Raw genomic sequence first — 19,958 nt, 5'->3', positions numbered from 1 at the left:
GCAGTTGGGTTGGGAGAGTAATGGTGAGTACTGGTGGGGCGGGGTGGAGAGTATCATTGGGGGGAAGGAGAGGGGGGTTGAGGAGGGGAAATGAGGTGTATTGAAGGTTCTGGCAATTAGTCAAAGATAGGATAAGTGGTTCAGGTGCGGGGAAAGGGGTGGTGTGACATTTTTTGGGGTTCATAAGAGAGGGCTTTGGAGTACCTTTCCACCCTCATTAATCTCACTATGTGGAGAAGGAAGGGGAGGGAGTTTGGTTGATGTTACTCTTTTATTGTATATGCTTGTTCTATTATTGTATATGATGCATTATTATTTGTACTGTGCATCTTGTATTTGCTGTGTTTGCATCGATAAAAATTGTTTGAACCTACCTTTGTTAAATCCACTCAATTTGTAGCATCTTTCAATCAATGTTAACCAGCAGAACATTGTTAAATCCATTCAATTTGTAACATCTTTTAATTATTGTAAACTGCATATAACTTCACGGTCCTGCAGAATATAAACTGTTATATTATTATTATTAAGTCTGATTCTGACAGTGATGACCCTACCAATGCATCTGAAAACCTCAATGCCAGCTTTTCACCACTAGGAATCTCTCCTCTAAAGATTCAACGGTTTAGCAAGCAAAATTTCTAAGTTATGCTAAACGCACTCTCTGAAGCCCAAATTGCAGTTATTGGTGAATTAACTCCAGCTGATATCAATGCAGAACCAGAAAGTGGCCAATGTAAAAGGTGTTCTGACTATGACCTTCTATTGACTGAACTGAAGCAGAAGTTGGAACGATAGTAATAAGGAGAAAATACAAATTCTCACTCATGCTGCACTATTGAGAAAACTGCCAGGAAGCTGAAACAGCAGGGTGACATTCTTGCTGTTCCAGCAACAAAGAGAGGAAAAGTGCTTGCTCAGCAGATTACACAGAAAGTCCTGGATTTATATGAAGACAATGAAATCTCTAGAATATACCCAGGCAAAAAAGATTATGTCTCTGTTCGGATCAGTGGTGAAAAAGTACAAAAGCAGAAAAGATTGCTATTATGCAATCTGAAGGAACTGTACACCAACTTTCGCAGTCAGCACGGGCTGGGTTCTCAAAGTTGTGTGTGCTTTGGCCAAAGTGGTGTGTCACAGTCAGTTCATCAGGGACTCAGTCTGTGTCTGCACAATCCACCAGAATGTGAAACTTATGCTTTCAGCAATTGCAGTTCCAGATCACTACAAGGTGCTTCTGAATAAAACTGTCTGTTATATGAACTTAAAAAAACCTGTATTTTGCACGGTGTGAAATATGTTATGGGTAGATCCCTCTGGAGGAATATTTTACTGAGTTCTTTGGTGAATATGATCCAGATAATATCATTGATTTTAAGCACACTGATCGGGATACACTGGAAATTCGATAGTTATCCATAGAGGACTTCACTTCCGAATTAATTGGAAAAATTTCTAATTTGGCCAGCCACCATTTTATTTCCAAGTACCACAGTGCTTATCTGAAGGAACTGAAAGCAAATATAAAGGAGGGGCATGCTATTGTTTTGATGGACTTCGCTGAAAATTATTCCTTTATCATTCAGGATGCAGTACAGGGGTTTCACTGGGAAAATAGCCAAGCAACATTACACCTCTTGGTTGTCTACTTCTGTAATCCTGATATCCAAAGCCTATGCATATGCATGATCAGTGACTACTTGCATCACGATATTATTGCTGTTCATGCATTTTTGAGGAAGCTTATTCTGCATCTGAAGGAAGTCTTGCCTGTCTTAAGCCATATTCACTACTTTAGTGATGGTTCTGCTGCGCAATATAAAAACAAGAATTTCATTAACCTCTGCAGCCATGATACTGACTTTCAAATTACTGCTCAGTGGAACTTCTTTGACACTAGCCATGGCAAATCTCCATGTGATGGGATTGGGGATTCTCATCGAGAGGGAGAATTAGAAGGGCTTGAGCATGTGCAGATTCATGCTCAAAGCCGGCAGAGGCAGGAAGAAGATCTTCAAGCGGCACCAGCTCATCCTGTGGGCTGCGTGCCGGTGCCAGATGGGAAGGTGAGTTAAAGTTGGTCGGGTGGGGGTGCCTGTTTTCATGGGGGGGTGCCGATTCGAGCTGGGGGGCCCTTTGCAAGCGGAGGGAGTGATGCCGGTTCTCATGCTGGTGCTTGGTGGTTTGCGCGTAGGGGGGCCTTTGCGAGCGGGGGGAGCAGCGCTGCTGGCCTCGGGTGGGGGGGAAAGTATCAAAGCGAGTTTCCATTATTTCCTATGGGGAAACTCGATTTGATATACGGGTATTTTGGTTTACGAGCATGCTTCTGGAACGAATTATACTCGTAAATCAAGGTTCCACTGTATTTCAATTTGAAATCCTTAGAAATGACATCAACTAAACAGAAGCTACAAGAAACTCCTGCTAAATCTGCAGGAAAGACTAAAAGATTAAAAGAAGATTCACAGACTCCCATCGGGTTTCCTTTGCCTATGGATGCCTTAGATATAATAGAAGTAATGGAAGAATTAAGGAACATTAATTTCAATTTAATTGAAATGAAGAAAGAGATGAATCTTATGAACAGCATCATCTCTACATTTGAGCTTTGTAAATGTAGAGATGATGCGGTATACAAACCTAAGGTTTAATTTAGTTTAGTTTGATATATTAAATAACAGAATGGACAAGTTGGAAAACAGAATTGAAGAAATTGAACATATACAACAAAACTACAAAGAAGATCATAACATATTAAAAGAAATTTTTACAACTCAGACAACCTCTGAAAGACATCAGAGCTAAGTATGGATTATACTACCCAGCGCTAATGAGAGTCACATACAAAGAAAAGTTTCATCAGTTTGAAAATCCAGATAAACTTAAGGAATTTATATCGGGAAACACCTACGAACTAAAGATTATTATATTGATGGAAAAGATATTTCATTTTTACTACTTTTTATTTACATTGATCTGGAAAATTTTTGAGAATTACAGAATTACTTTAATATTTTTATTAAACTTATGAAAGGGAATTATACTAGCAAAAGGGGTGATAATGATAACACTGCTTTACTTAGTCACCCATCCACAATCTACAAATCTCTTTATATATAAAAAAATGACCACACAGTATATGTGCTTAATAGTGAACGCTCACACCTACAACTATATCCCAGTGAAATATCACGGAGAAGCTGTGTAAAGAAACCATCATTGCTAGTTCACAGTCTCTCCCACCATTTCTAAATAAAATTAATGCTTAACAACATCCACAGCTCCTAAAGTAGGAACAAAGACTACTTATCTTAGTAAGATGGTACTGTGGTCTTAACAGCTACTCCGGGTACATCCTTCATTACTACAGTTGCACAAAATGCATGTTCACCGACCCCCCAACCCAGGTTTCACCAGTTGGCTTCATCAGGAGGGATACTATAAAATAAAATTACATCCAGTCACTCACTCATCTCACCACACCAAACAAAGTTTACCAAACGCACTAAATCATACAATATAGTAGAAAAGCACACTCAACTTCAATTTATACTTATTACAAATCTCACTGCAGGCTTACCGGGAAGAACAACTTCCTTCATCCAGCACACAGAGCACTCTGGCATCGTGTTGCACCCCAGCAGGCCACACCCCCTAAATACTCTCCCTGTTACAAACGTTCTACATAATGTCATTCCATATAAGCTCACACAGCTGACAGCTAAATTTGAAACCAGTCAATTTCACTGTTTAATCCGACTGGAGCCAAAGTGTGCCACTGAAATATAAACCAAAGTTCACGACACAACAGGTACTGGGAAACATTCCCTGTGTCTTTATAGGCATGAAGCAGCACAGTCTATCTAATATCTTCAGCCTTGTGCTTTTCAAGCCAGTGACTGACAAGGGGAGCAGATTCCCATCTGCAACAAATATTGCTCAAATGTTCCGCTATACGTACTTTGACCACTCGTCTAGTATGACCTATGTAATACATCCCACAAGGGCACACTATACAATATACTACTCCCTGCGTGTAGCAATTTTAGTGAATAAAAGATGCACTGCTATGTTCAAATTGATAGCTGCCGATCCTTCAGGAAGGTTACATATAGACATGAACCTGGGAAATACTGCAATGACGCTTTTCAATGTATATGCACCTAATTCAAATCAAATTAAATTTTTTTAAATCTCTACAACTGGCTGCTTCTAATTTAGTTGTGGCAGGGGATTTTAATGCTGTTATAGATCCTTTAATGGATAAAAAACCTAGCAGAATTATGAAATCATTACGATTAGATAATTTGATACAAAATTGTGATTTGAAAGATATATGGCAAATATTTCATTTTAATGATCGGGAATTTTTGTTTTGCTCCCATGTTCACAAATCGTTTTCAAGAATAGACTATATATTTGTTTCAAATACATTAGTTCAAGTTACACAAGCCTCCATAGATCCAATTATTTTGTCTGATCATAGTAGGGTTTGGATTAAAATTAAAATAATTGACCAAGATGATAGTAGATCTGTATGGAGATTTGATAATACATTGCTTATAGAACCAAATTTCATTGAGGAAGTTCAGTTAAAAATAAATGATTATTTTCAAATTAATAATACGGAAGATATCTCCATGGAAACATTGTGGGATGCTTTTAAGGCAACCATGAGATGTCAAATTACAGTGGTGCCTCACACAACGAACTTAATTGGTTCCAGGAGCAAGTTTGTTATGCGAAACGTTCGTTATGTGAAACGCGTTTTCCCATAAGAATACATGTAAAAAAAAATAATTCGTTCTGCAGCATAAAATATGCTAAGATGACATAAAAAAAGATAAATTTTTGGTTATTATTTTTATTTAGATACATCTAAAAACATAATTGTTTTTTAAAACAACACACATTTTTTAAATTTAAAGACAGACTAAGTAGAGTCTAATTTTACAGTGAGAGAGGGCAGAGTCTCAGCGGCAAAAACTGGGACTTAACTGTTCATTTTTTTTTTTTTTTCTACCGTGTTTCCCCGATGATAAGGCAGGGCCATCAAATAAGACAGCCCCCCCTTTTTAGAAAAAAATGTAAAAGAAGGCACCCCCCGCAAATAAGCCACCCACCGATACCTGCGCTTACCCGAATCGGGTGGTACGGTGGGTGACTCCGTGTGGTCCCTGGCACCCCCGACACGATCGGGGCAAGAGGGAGCTCAAGCCCTCTTGCTCCCCCCGACTCCCCGACACGATCGGGGCAAGAGGGAGCCCAAGCCCTCTTGCCCCCCGACTCCCCGACACGATCGGGGCAAGAGGGAGCCCAAGCCCTCTTGCCCCCCGACTCCCTGACACGATCGGGGCAAGAGGGAGCCCAAGCCCTCTTGCCCCCCCGACTCCCCGACACGATCGGGGCAAGAGGGAGCCCAAGCCCTCTTGCCCCCCCGACTCCCCGACACGATCGGGGCAAGAGGGAGCCCAAGCCCTCTTGCCCCCCCCGACTCCCCGACACGATCGGGGCAAGAGGGAGCCCAAGCCCTCTTGCCCCGCCGATTCCCCAACTCCCCGACACGATCGGGCCAGGAGGGAGCCCAAGTCCTCCTGGCCACGGCGACCCCCTAACCCCACCCTGCACTACATTACGGGCAGGAGGGATCCCAGGCCCTCCTGCCCTCGACGCAAACCCCCCCTCCCCCCAACGACCGCCCCCCCCCAAGAACCTCCGACCGCCCCCCCAGCCGACCCGCGACCCCCCTGGCCGACCCCCACGACACCCCCAACCCCCTTCCCCGTACCTTTCTGTAGTTGGCCGGACAGACGGGAGCCAAACCCGCCTGTCCGGCAGGCAGCCAACGACGGAATGAGGCCGGATTGGCCCATCCGTCCCAAAGCTCCGCCTACTGGTGGGGCCTAAGGCGCCTGGGCCAATCAGAATAGGCCCGGGAGCCTTAGGTCCCTCCTGGGGGCAGGGCCTGAGGCACATGGTCGGGTTGGGCCCATGTGCCTCAGGCCCCGCCCCCAGGAGGGACCTAAGGCTCCCGGGCCTATTCTGATTGGCCCAGGCGCCTTAGGCCCCACCAGTAGGCGGAGCTTTGGGACGGATGGGCCAATCCGGCCTCATTCCGTCGTTGGCTGCCTGCCGGACAGGCGGGTTTGGCTCCTGTCTGTCCGGCCAACTACAGAAAGGTACGGGGAAGGGGGTTGGGGGTGTCGTGGGGGTCGGCCAGGGGGGGCGCGGGTCGGCTGGGGGGCGGTCGGAGGTTCTTGGGGGGGGCGGTCGTTGGGGGGAGGGGGGGTTTGCGTCGAGGGCAGGAGGGCCTGGGATCCCTCCTGCCCGTAATGTAGTGCAGGGTGGGGTTAGGGGGTCGCCGTGGCCAGGAGGACTTGGGCTCCCTCCTGGCCCGATCGTGTCGGGGAGTCGGGGGGGCAAGAGGGCTTGGGCTCCCTCTTGCCCCGATCGTGTCGGGGAGTCGGGGGGGGGCAAGAGGGCTTGAGCTCCCTCTTGCCCCGATCGTGTCGGGGAGTCGGGGGGGCAAGAGGGCTTGGGCTCCCTCTTGCCCCGATCGTGTCGGGGAGTCGGGGGGGCAAGAGGGAGCCAGGCGGAGAGAGGGCAGTTAAGCGCAGTGCCTGCGCGGAAGGATGCAGCTCGGGCGACTTCGTTGTGTGAAACGAAGTTCGTTGTACGAATCAAGACATAAAGTTCGTTGTGCGCAGCGTTCGCTGTGCGAGGCGTCCGTTATGCGAGGCACCACTGTATTTCTTTTTCGGCATATATTAAAGAAAAAATTAAAAAACAATTTTCCAATTTGGAACAAGACATAAATATATTGGAATCAAAATTGATTGATAAATGGGAATACACTACAGGATCTGTGGCACTGGGGGCACTAAAGACATGGGAAGGAGGCACTGGGGGCACTAAAGACAGGAAGGGGCACTAAGGACATGGGAAGGAGGCACTGGGGGCACTAAAGACAGGAAGGGGCACTAAGGACATGGGAAGGAGGCACTGGGGGCACTAAAGACATGGGAAGGAAGCACTGGGGGCACTAAAGCCAGGGGCACTAAGGATATGGGAAGGAGGCACTGGGGGCACTAAAGACAGGAAGGGGCACTAAGGACATAGGAAGGAGGCACTTGGGGGCACTAAAAACAGGAAGGGGCACTAAGGACATGGGAAGGAGGCACTGGGGGTACTAAAGACATGGGATGGAGGCACTGGGGGCACTAAAGACAGGCAGGGGCATAAGGACATGGGAAGGAGGCACTGGGGGCACTAAAGACAGGAAGAGGCACTAAGGACATGGGAAGGAGGCACTTGGGGGCACTAAAAACAGGAAGGGGCACTAAGGAAATGGGAAGGAGGCACTGGGGGCACTAAAGACATGGGATGGGGGCACTAAAGACAGGCAGGGGCATAAGGACATGTGAAGGAGGCACTGGGGGCACTAAAGACATGGGAAGGAGGCACTGGGGGCACTAAAGACATGGGAAGGAAGGAGGGAGGGAATAGAAAGGACAATTGTTGGGCTGAGTGCAGAAAGAAAGAATGAAAGGATACACAGACAGAAGGAAACGCAACCAGAGACTCATTTAATCACCAGACAGCAAAGGTAGGAAAAATGATTTTATTTTCAATTTAGTGATCAAAACATATCAGTTTTGAGAATTTATATCTGCTGTTTATATTTTGCACTATATTTGTCTATTTTTCTATAGTTACTGAGGTGACCGAGCTCGCAGAGATGGGGCGGAAACGGAGTTTTTAAGTTTTAGTCCTATTAGTTTGCCGGTCCACAAAATAATTCTTTTATTTCTGCCGGTCCATGGGTGTAAAAAGTTTGAAAAACACTGTATTAGAAGATGTCATTTCTAATGGTAAACTGCTTGAGTTTTCACAGTTGCAACATAAATATGGCCTTAATAAATCACAAAGTTTTAGATGGATGCAACTGAAGCAGGCCATTCAGATGGGGTTCCCTGAATGGAAAAATCTTAATAATCAATATAGCTTAGAGTTCTTATGCTTTCAGGTGGATTTTCTGGGACACCAGGCCACTCAGTGGTACAAATTAATATCTGGATTTGTGAATAAAAAGCCAAAGACTAGTCTAAGAGACATTTGGAGCATTGAGATTAAGCATCAAATTACTGCATCTCAATGGCCACGAATTTGGTCTTGGAGGATGAGATGCACAATGTCTGCATCTATGAGACAAACATGTTTTTTTTCTGTTGCATAGAGCATTCTGGACTCCTGTTCATTTAAAAAAATTAGATTGCTGTAAGTCTGATAGATGTTGGCATTGTCATCTTGAAGCAGGGACTCTAGATCATTTATTGTTCTATTGTCCATTTATTATGGATTTTGGGAAATCAATTTGGGGCCAAATTAATAGTTTATTAGAAAATCATGTGGCATTATCGTATGATACAGTATTATTTGGTATGTCTATGAGGGTTAAGAGCCAAATATCTTCCAAAGATAATAAACTTACTTATTTTAACAGGAGTTGCCATACAACAAATAACTTGTAATTGGAAAAATTGGAATAGATTAAACTACAGTTTTTGGTGGAATTAAGTGTGTCATATTTATAAAATGGAAAGAACATTAGCTATTCAGAAAGGAAATTTAAATAAATTTCAAGATGTGTGGGGGCCATTAACAAATTATTATAATGCATAGGTATTATTTTCCCTGATATGTACAAATGAAAGAATGGGGTGGGGGGAGGGGGGACTTTATTATATGGTGTATGCGATATGAGGTATTGAAGGGAAGGGAGGGAAAGGGATAATTCTATGTAATTTAAAGAATTATAGAGTTTCAAGTGATGTGTTTAAGTCAAAATGGTGTTACTTTTTGATGCACTTGATGTAAGTTATAAAAATGAATAAAGAATTTTTTTTAAAAAAGAAAATCACCAATTTAAGCCCATAGACACTGTTAGACTCTGCATTAGCAAAATTTCAAGAGACACCAGCTCATTCATTGCCAATGTTTTAGAGTCTGATACTGATCCTGAACATGTCCCTATCTTTCAAGCATCCAGCTTTCAACCTGGCCAATACTTAGCTTGTATATATGACAATTCTTAGTGGATTGGTCATGTATGTGAAATTTCAATCGAAGAATGCGACATCCTGGTTAATTTTTTGCATCCACAAGGTCCTGCACGGTCATTTCACTGGCCTCCCCGCAGAGACATATGCTGGATCCCTGAACAGCATATTATTGCAGGCTTTAATGCACCTATGACCACTTCATCAGGCAGACGGTACACTTATCCACAGGCTATTTTGGCAAACATTGACCAGACTTTCAAAATCATGTGCAAGAAACTGGTTTAAAAGTTGAATTTATGTGATTTCCTGATCTTTGTCAGTATGTATGCGCACTTTAAATAACTGGTTTTGCACTTTTCTTTTTGTCTTTAATAAAGCTTAGAAATGTATATGGTATTATCTGACTATTGGGAATGACTTTCAGAAAATGGATCAATAACTATGCATGGATACAGGGAAGAGGATCCTAAAACAGTAACAATCTGATTTCAAATATTTTTATTGAGTTTCCAATAACAAAAAGAGAAACAAATAATGGAACAAAATCATCAATTAACAAGTGAACAATGAGGTTCAACAGAACCATCCGGAAAACCAGAGGGTTAATATACAAAGTATCTCAAAGAGAACCTTAGGGGAGAACCAGAGGGTCCGGAAGGACCAAATATAAACCTGAAGAGGAAGCAAAGAGAGGAGAGAAAAGATAGAAAAGAAGAAGAAGAACCTAATCAGAAAGGTATGAAAAGAGAGAAGCAAGAATATAAAAGATGCAGGACGGACATCCCGCTCCCAGGAGGGAGAGCAAAGAAAGAAAGAGGATAAAGGCGGGATCAACAGAACCATAGGGAAAGACAACGGTTAGGGAGAGAAATGTTGGATGGGTTCCCAAATTCGGGAAATAAGCAGAGCTCTGTTTGAAAATTCTGCTGCTTTCATCTCATATAAATGGATCATAAGAACAGTGTTCCACCAGAAAACAACATTAAGTAAGTCGGCAGACTTCCAGTTATGAAGAATCATTTGGATCGTTAAGGCAATCAGTATATTAAGAAGAGATTGTTGACTGGCGGAGAGAGGGTCTGGCACCGCTAAAGCTCTGAAAAGTAAGATATCAAATGAGAACTCAGAGGAAATAGGAATAATGCGCTGGATAAGGTGCCATATTTGTGTCCAAAACTCCTTAAGGATAGGGCAAGCAAAGATCATATGATGAAGGTCCCCCAGTTCCGACGCACAATGCCAGCATAAATTGGAATCTCTGAGTCCTGCCATAAACATCTTATTAGGCGTCCAAAAGACTTTGTACACAAGAAAATATAAAGATTGAGATAAGCTGGCAGATGCCGTTGAGCGAACGATTTTACTGAAAAAATGATCCCAATCCTGGTCAGAACCACGCCAAGTAGTGTAGGACGACCAAACATCAGTAGTTCTCTTAGATCTAGGATATAAATGAGATCGGAGTTCTTTGTAGAAAAGGGACATGGTGTGACCGAGTTCTAGACCTATACGTGAGAATGTCTTGAAGGCAGAAGTCGGAGTATATGTAAAGATGGAAGGAGAGCATTTCATCAAGCAATGAGAGAGTTGAATCCAATGAAAGCATTCTGAAGGTGGTAGGGCAAACCTGTCCATGATCTGGGAAAAAGATAAGAGCTTTCCATTGTCCAATATCTGATTCAATGTCCAAACCCCCCCTATCCATCCAGGAGCACCAACAGATAAGACGATTATCGATACGAAAGGAGGAGTTGTACCAGAGAGGCGAAGAAGTCGTAAGACGTCTATCGGATCCAGAGATCTGATCAAAATGATGGATTGCTTGAAGAGTAGCACTTATGGCAGTAGACTTAGATGGCAAAGAAGAGGGGAAAAGGAACGGCAAGCTAGATAGAGGGATCGGACGTACAATATACTGTTCAATGTGAAACCAGGCAGCTAGGTTCAGGGACAAAGTAGGGTCTTGAGTCCACAGTGAACTATAGCGCAGGAGTGATGCTATATAAACAGTAACAATCTGAACTTAACTGTGAAACTTCATGTACATTGTTCACTAGCATACAACATAGTTTGTGTTAAACATGCCTCTTTTCATTATTAAACATTTGTACGCATACTTATCTTTGAAACTTTAATTCTCACCAAAGATGAAACAGGATAGCTTCTGTAGCAAAAAACATGCTCTTTCAAATAATAGGAAAAAACAACAAAAAAAACTACACATTAGAGATATTTGAATCTGAAAAACTAAAAATTTGCATAAATACTTAAAGCCATATTTTTACAGTCAAGCTTCACTTGACTGTAAAAGTTCATATTGTAACCTTGGAAGTGGTACATGTCTGCTGGTAAAGTTGTACCCTCAGCTGATTTACATACCAGCAGCAGTATGGAGTCAAACTTTGCCCAAATTTGCATGCCTATCACTTCCATCATATGCAAATCTCTCTCATGCATATTCATTAGGGCTAGCCTGAAAACCCGATTGGCCTGGTGTTCCTCCAGGACAGGGTTGGGAATCACTGCCCTAGACAACATCCCTGTAAAATTTAGTTGGATTTCAGGGGGGTCGAGCGTGAGCTCCTGGTCCACTTGACATGGAATGACCCAAAAGGATTAAGTAAAAAGCCTACATGCTAAATCAATAGCCTTCTTTTATAACATTGTTCAGTATCATTTACCCACATACAACTTGGAGAATGGAAAATACAAATGTTAAAACTTGTGAAAAAGTATCGTAGATGTTTTCCTTTATCCAATTTATAAATTGTTTTACATAAAAATTTGAACAAGTAGAATAAGGAGCTCAAAAGGACAGGAAATAAAAGTAATTTATTTTGTTTTTCAGAGTAATTGGAATGGCATTTATTCTTCTGAAAACTGTAATGACCGCTGCAACAAAGCCACTTACATACATGGGTCAATGTTCTGCAAGATATACTTCAATGTCTACCACTTTATATTGGCATCTACAACCTACCATTCCAATAAAGTACAATATCTGGATTTCTAATTTCATGAAGGACAGTCTCAAATATCGTCCATTTCTTACTGGCAGTGAGCTTCCAATCCTACAGCAGACTACTTGGATGAAAACCAAGAGTGCTATTAAAAGACGCTGCAAGGATTGCTTCATTGTAAAAAGGCGTGGTAGATTGTTTGTGTACTGCAAAACAAATCCCAGACACAAGCAACGACAGGGGTAATTCAAGGATTTTTATGTTTTGAAGAACATGTAACACATGGTTTTGTCTGAGCATATCTTCTATTTTTAATTTGAAACTAGAAAATAAAATCATTTAAGTCTGTATAAAAGTATATTAGTTTGGGAGTTTTTACTGCTTGTCTTGCCTTATTTACATTATAGCTTATAACAAAAATAGCCAAAAGTATGGTAACTAGGTTATTTTATCTGTACTCTATAGCTGGATGTTATTGGCACTAATTGGATAGGTATAGGGTTAATTTCTGGCTAAATCTAGCTGAAGAAAATTTGAATAGCTAGATTGAGACCTGCCATTTAAATCAGTGTTTCTCAGATTCTTCAAGCCAAGTACCCCCTAAGTCTAACAAATATCAACTGAGTACCCTCACCCAAGCTCCGCCCCAGACCTCACCCCATAATAATAGTGCTAATTTCTTCCATCCATTTTTCTTCCATCCATGCAATTTCTTCCATTTTTCATATACACACACTAATCTTAATACATAATAGTAACCACAAAATTAAAAAAACAGCACACGGTAAGCAAAGAAAATCTTAATTATCATTTATATTTGGGGGTTTTCAAAGAGGTCAAGGCAGATGACTAAAATATGTAATGTCACCTCAGTAACAACTATAGAAAAATAGACAAATATAGTACAAAATATAGACAGCACATAAATTCTCAAAACGACACATTTCAATCACTAAATTGAAAATAAAATCATTTTTTCCTGTTTGTTTGGTGATTTCATGAGTTTCTAGTTACACTTCCTTCTAACTGTGCATCCAATATTTATTTCTGCCTCCTGAATACTTCATCTCCTCTGGACCTCATTCCTTTCCCCAACCAACATATCTCTGTCCTTCCATAAGTCCAATATTTCTTCCACTCTCCTCCACCCCTATTGGCAACATGTCTCCCTCTCTCACTGTCCATCTGTCTTGAGAGATCCAGGCATCTGCCGCATCCAACATTTCTCCCTGTGTCATCTGGAGCATGTACAGCATTTTTCACTACTACCCACCAGCCCCATACCCACTTCTGTCACCCCTCTCCAGCATCATGCCACATCTCTCCCTCCATCACTATGGCCAATATTCCTCCACCTTGCATCCCCTTCAATCTGTCCCTCTGTTCCCTCTCCACCAACAACATTTCTCCCACTTAGCCTCTTCCCCAAGCATCTCTACCTTTCCTCTCTATGCCTCCCTCTTTCTTCCTTTCCCCATGTCTTTCCCTCTTCACACCTACTGTATATTCAACAATTCTCTTTTCCTGTTCCCTCATCCACTGGCAGCATCTCTCCCTTCCTAACCCCCAGCCCGTGCAGCATCTGTCCTTCCCTTATTCGCAACTGAGATGAAAGACTACACCTGATGAACAAACTTTGGTTACAAGATGAGATGAAAAGATCTTTTAAAACAGGCTAGACATTTAGGCCTAGATTCTGTAAGGTGTGCCTAACTTTAGGCGTGGTTTAGATGTCCTCATAGCGCAAGTGCCAATCAGCGTCACTTTGGTGCTACCTAGGTATTATATAGACGTCTCTACTGCGCTCAGCGCGCGTTAGACACGGCTTCCTAAAACCCCATATAGACGTGCCCTCTAGACGCCAGATAGATGACCCTACGATGTTATATATAAAAAGGTATTTTTTACTGATTTATTATCATTATTTCAGGACTGTAAGCTTTAACATAATTAACTCAAAGTATACCATCATTAAAAGGATAATAAAAACACAGTATACCATGTTTGAAAGGATATTCTGGTCTAAATTTCTCAATCTATTCTCTGCCCCTAAGCCTGCAGATTCAGGTACTAATTGGCATAACTGGGTCACTCTCTCCAAATCCACCTATCTTTCCCTCGCCCCCCTTTCCACTAAATCCATCTCCTATCCCCGCAAGGCCCCTTGGTTCCTCCCATATCACAGAGAGCTAAAACAGAAATGTCGAGCTCTGGAGCGCATATGGAAAAAATCAAAATGTCCTATAGGCAGACAGTCCTGGAGAGTCAATATCAAGCTGTACAATACAGCACTAAAAAAAGCAAGAAAGAACTTCTATGGTGACAAAATCTCCAGGTCCAACAATCAAAGCAGTACTCTATTCAACATCTGGCGCTCCCTAACCTCCAAAAGAGACCCCACCTTTCTCCCCTCCTCTCCCTCAGCCGATGTTCTAGCAAAATTCTTCAACGATAAGGTTTCTTCCTTGAAATGCTCTTTCCCTCCTTCAGTCTCTTACAACTCCCTAGTGCCCACCAATTCCACTCCCACCCTAATGGTCTCCAACCCTATCCCAGCTGACAGATTCTGGACCACCTTTGAGTGCGTATCTGAATCCCTGGTCCTCAATCTCTGCCTCAAACTGAAATCCTGTAATTGCTCCTTGGACCCATTCCCCTCCTACCTATACGAGAACATTCCCGCTCAGGCTATTTCTTCTATCACCATTCTCATAAACTCCGCCCTTCAGTCGGGCCATTTCTCCCCAGTAATGGGTCATATCGCCTTGACCCCACTACTGAAAAAATCTGACCTTGACCCTTCCATACCATCCAGCTATTGCCCAATTGCAAATATCCCTCTCCTAACCAAGATGCTAGAGTCCATTTCTTCCCAACTCTCATCATACTTAGAGAGATTCTCTATTCTTTTACCCTATCAATATGGCTTTCGTCCTAACTTCAGCACCAAATCCCTACTGTCTTCCCTGATTTCAAGGGTTCAACAACTTCACTCTCGAAACAAGTTCGCCGTCCTCCTACAATTTGACCTTTCCGCTGCTTTCGATGTTGTTCACCATGATATTCTTGTTTACCAACTCTCTGAGATAGGTATCAACTCCACAGTCTTAGGTTGGTTCTCTAAATTCCTCCGCTCTCGTTCTTACATTGTTAACATGAATGGCACCTCATCCTCCCCCTGGAAACCGAATTGTGGAGTCCCGCAAGGCTCTCCACTATCCCCTATCCTTTTCAACATCTATATGTCCTCCCTAAAACTCCTCCACCTATCCCCCCTTGAAACAATTTACACTTATGCGGATGACATCCTCATCCTCGAGACCGATTCGAACCTCACCGACCTGTCTAAGAACATATCCTCTTGTATAATGAACTTACAATCCTGGGCCCACACTGTGCAAATAAAATTGAATGAGTCCAAAACAAGACTTCTTTGGCTCAGTCCAAAACTAGATCACCTACCCACCTCCATCCCACTACCCTCTGGCTCCTCTCTGCAGCTTGAGTTCTCGAGCAAGGTCTTGGGCATCATCATTGATTCCACATTGTCCTTCAATGACCACCTCCAATCCTTGGTAAAAAAATGCTTTTTCAGCCTTCACATGCTGAGGAAAGTTAGATCCTGCTTCCATCAAAAACATTTTACCCTCCTTGTCCAATCCATCATCCTCTCCAGATTGGACTATTGCAACTCTATCTACTTAAGCCTAACTAAGAAAAACCTCCACAGACTCCAACGGATTCAGAATGCCGCGGCCAAGCTCATCTTTGCTAAAAGTAAATTTGACCATGTCTCCCCGCTCCTGGCCAAGCTCCACTGGCTTCCGATAATCGCCAGGGTCCACTATAAATGCGCCTGTTTAACTTTCAAAATCTTATATGGTATCCTCTCTCCCTTTATCCCTCTTTCTTGGAATTCCTCAAACCCTAATAACACCAGATCCTCCCACAAATTAAAATATCCTTCCCCTCGCTAAAAGGCATTTCCCACACAGGAAAGCTCCCTCCACTTCAAAATCACTGAGCTCTGGAACAACCTTACCTCCCCTCTTCGGAACTTGAGCTCTCTCCAAGTTTTCCGCAAACATCTGAAAACCTGGCTTTTCTTAAAAAATGTAAGTCTCCCTCCAACTTAGGAATCAAGGAAACTCTTATATCTTGGCATCCCAAATCCTCTAAATTTTCTTCACACTTCTACCTCTAACCCTCTGTTGTAGTTCCTTCCTATTTCTCCTACTGTAAACCGTGTCGAGCTCTACGAACGTGGAGATGATGCGGTATACAAACCTAAGGATTAGATTAGATTAGATATTAGTTTCAGTGGGAGTTGATCTGGGAAAATCAGTGTACATATTGAAAAAATGTGACATGCTAACCTTCACTCTAATCCGCTGTGCTATACAATAATAGCAATTATGATTTGATTATAAACATAGAAATATAGAAATTGACGGCAGAAAAGGGCTATAGCCCATCGAGTCTGCCCATACCAATGACCCACTCCCTGACTTTTACTCCCCTATAGATCCCACGTGAATATCCCATTTTCTCTTAAAATCTGACACGCTGTTGGCCTCAATCACCTGCTGAGGCAGCTCGTTCCAATGATAGACCACCCTTTCAGTGAAGAAGTACTTCCTAGCATCACCTTGAAATTTCCCTCCCCTGATTTTCAGCGAGTGTCCTCTGGTTACCGAGGGCCCTGTAAGACTGAAGATATCATCTTTCACCTCTATACGCCCCGTGATATACTTAAAGGTCTCAATCATGTCCCCCCTCTCTCTTCGCTCCTCCAGTGAGTACATCCGCAGTTTTTTTAGCCTTTCTCCATACGTGAGATCCCTGAGCCCCAAGACCATCCTGGTAGCCATTCACTGAACCGATTCAATTCTCAACACATCTTTCCGGTAGTGTGGTCTCCAGAATTGAACACAATACTCGAGATGAGGTCTCACCATGGATCTGTACAGTGGCATTATGACTTCAGGTTTTCTGCTGACAAAACCCCTACGGATGCAGCCCATCATTTGTCTTGCTCTGGACGAAGCCTTCTCCACCTGATTGGCAGCCTTCATATCATCGCTAATGATCACTCCTAAATCACATTCCACCGTGGTCCTGGACAAGGTTTCACCATACTATTCCTTATAGGTAGTGAATGGCAGTTAATTCTGCTAGGATACAGAAAACTGCCCTGTTATATCTTTTTTCTTCATGATTTCAGAATTTATACTTCAACAGTATAAAAACCAAAAAGTAACAAAATATGCCATGTTTAAAAGGATTAGTATAAGATTAGTTTTGTCTGAGAGGTACTGAGTGGGAGTTGAACTAGAATTATCAGCATGGAAGAGGGGAAGCTTTAGTCTTATGCTACATAGAAACTTGTATAGCAATGCTATCATTAACTGCTATAAGAAGTGGAAATCATAGGACTCTGACCATATAGGCTTCTGATAGACGTAGTTTAAGATCCAGAAAGACTTTAGCAGGATAGGCAGCCTAGATCATCCAATCAGCTTTCTCTGGGCTTCCTATAAACGTTATTTGAGAGAAGTTTTTAGAAGCGATTCTTTGCTCTAAATAACATTCTTTGTCATGAAACATTGCTACAATCAGCTCAGTCTTCAAACCAAAGGGAAATCCCATAACTTCAATTGGCCAAGCCTAAAAACAGAATAAAACAAAGAACAGACCTGAATGTGGCTTCTAGTTCATTGTAAATGGAAGTATGCAGCTGCACAATGATGACCTCATTGTGACATCATCAAGTTTCATCTAGAAGTTAGAATGCCACAAGTACAAGACAAGGCTGGGAGTTGAACTCACAACCTCTGGAAGATCAGTACAGCACATTTATTCATTGAGCTACAGCACCTTTCGCTCCAGTTTATCTGACTCCCCTGTCATATCATAGCTTAGTGATCTGTAAGGTATCACCTGCTTAGCTATCATCTCACAGCTGAGACAAGACTGGTAGCTCAATGGTTTAAAGCACTGCTTTCACTGACCCAAAACCCATAATCTCAAGTATGGTTCAATACATGTGATATGGAGTCAAATAATGCTGTTTTTATCAAATGCAAACTCAACTTTTGTAATGTATTGTCTAGTATTGCTAATGTGCTGTTTGAGATGAAAATTAGATGTGATTGGTCTGTATCTTGTCATTTCTATTAAAATGAGTATTGTGTCAGCTGAAGGACATGAGGGAGTCAAACCCAGACCATGCTCACATGCTAACCTTCATTCTAACCACTGTGCTACTGAATGAGGTATAAAATCATAGCTATTCTTCGATTACACTGTTCCATTTAGTCATCGTATGTGACATATCGGCGTCATTTGCGCTGTACCATCGGCGTCATTGCGGATCTATAAGCACATCTAAGCTGCACCGTATGACGTAATGCCGTTTTAGCGTTGTGACATCACAGAATCGCTGATTTTTACAACGCAAATCATTTTGCAAAAATGGCAGCCAGGAGGAACCCCAACTTCAGGACTGAAGTTTCAAGGCTACGGCCAGCCTGTTCCTGGCAAAGGAACATCATTATTTTAAAGTAGCAGGAAAGAGGAGGACCTTCCTGCAGTATAGAGCCTCCTGGGAGCAGCTAACAAGGAGGTTTAATCGCCTGGCTTCCTTTCCCAGGAATGTAAGTATTCATATTCAGGTGATCACAAAGAATAATGTTAAAGTATTTTCTATATATAAACCTATACAAAATAATTATTTTTACAAATACCCCTCCCCAAAGGTGGCAGAGTGGAATTTGAACTTACAACCTCCAGTTCTTCATCATGTTCATTCAGAAGGTGCTGCTTTTAATCTTTGTGCTATATGCAAGTGATACCAAACAGCTCATTTATAATAGAAACTTATTGAAATCCACTTTGCCAAAAAAAATCTTAACGTGCCTGCCTGATTACATATATGTACCTGCAATCTATATCACAGCACACCCTCAGCACCCTGAGCTTGTAAGTTCATAACCATGCTGCTTCTCATCCAGGCCAACCCATTTAATTGCCATAGCTGAAAGCCTGAATACATTTATTTAAACTGTTGGCATAATGGTCTACAAATATAAATTTATTAATGTTGGTTCCTATAACCCAGGCCGCAGCATTGTGGCCTGCCTACATCCATGTGTCTTCCCTATCCTATTATAATAATAATAATAATAGTTTATATACCGCAGTACCTTGAAGTTCTATGCAGTTTACAAAAGATTAAGCAAAGGTACAAATTGAATGACTTTAAGAGGTATGGAAGAAAGAAAATTAATAGGACAGGAAATCCATTGTTGAGAAAGTGATCAATAGGACAAGTTAATCGCTATTGAGAGGAGAGAGATGAGTGGATCTAGATGCTTTAGGAACAGGTGTGTTTTTAGATGTTTCCTAAATTCCTCATAAGTAGGCGAAAGCAATTGTTCTAGATCTTTACCCCACGATGCTGCTTGGTGTGAGAGAAGGTATTCATGGTGTTTTTTCAGTTTACAACCTCTCACTGGGGGGGGGAAACGAAGTTGGAATGTGAGCTTCTCTTGTGTCTATTGGCTGAGAAGGAGAAAAGGTCAGTTATGTATTTAGGGGCAAGTCCGTGTAGTGCTTTAAGCAGAAGCAGGCAAATTTAAACTTTACACTTGCCTCCATCAGCAGCCAGTGCAACTGCCGGTAGTAGGGTGTCACGTGGTCAAATTTCTTTAGCCCAAAGAACAGTCTGACTGCTGTATTTTGCATCAATTGTAAATGTCGCATATTCTTTTGGGAAATTGCCAAATAGGCGATGTTACAGTAGTCAAGTAGACTTAGTACGAGGGATTGGACCAGGGTTCTGAATGCCGATGTATCGAAATTGTCAGCCTAGCTATCACTACCATTCAGCATTTTCAGTTGGCATTACTTATGTCAGCGAAGGCCTATGGGA

The sequence above is a fragment of the Geotrypetes seraphini genome, chromosome 2 (assembly GCF_902459505.1).
Source record: "Geotrypetes seraphini chromosome 2, aGeoSer1.1, whole genome shotgun sequence".
NCBI classification, from domain to species: domain Eukaryota; kingdom Metazoa; phylum Chordata; class Amphibia; order Gymnophiona; family Dermophiidae; genus Geotrypetes; species Geotrypetes seraphini.
This window is presented reverse-complemented; position numbering follows the sequence as displayed.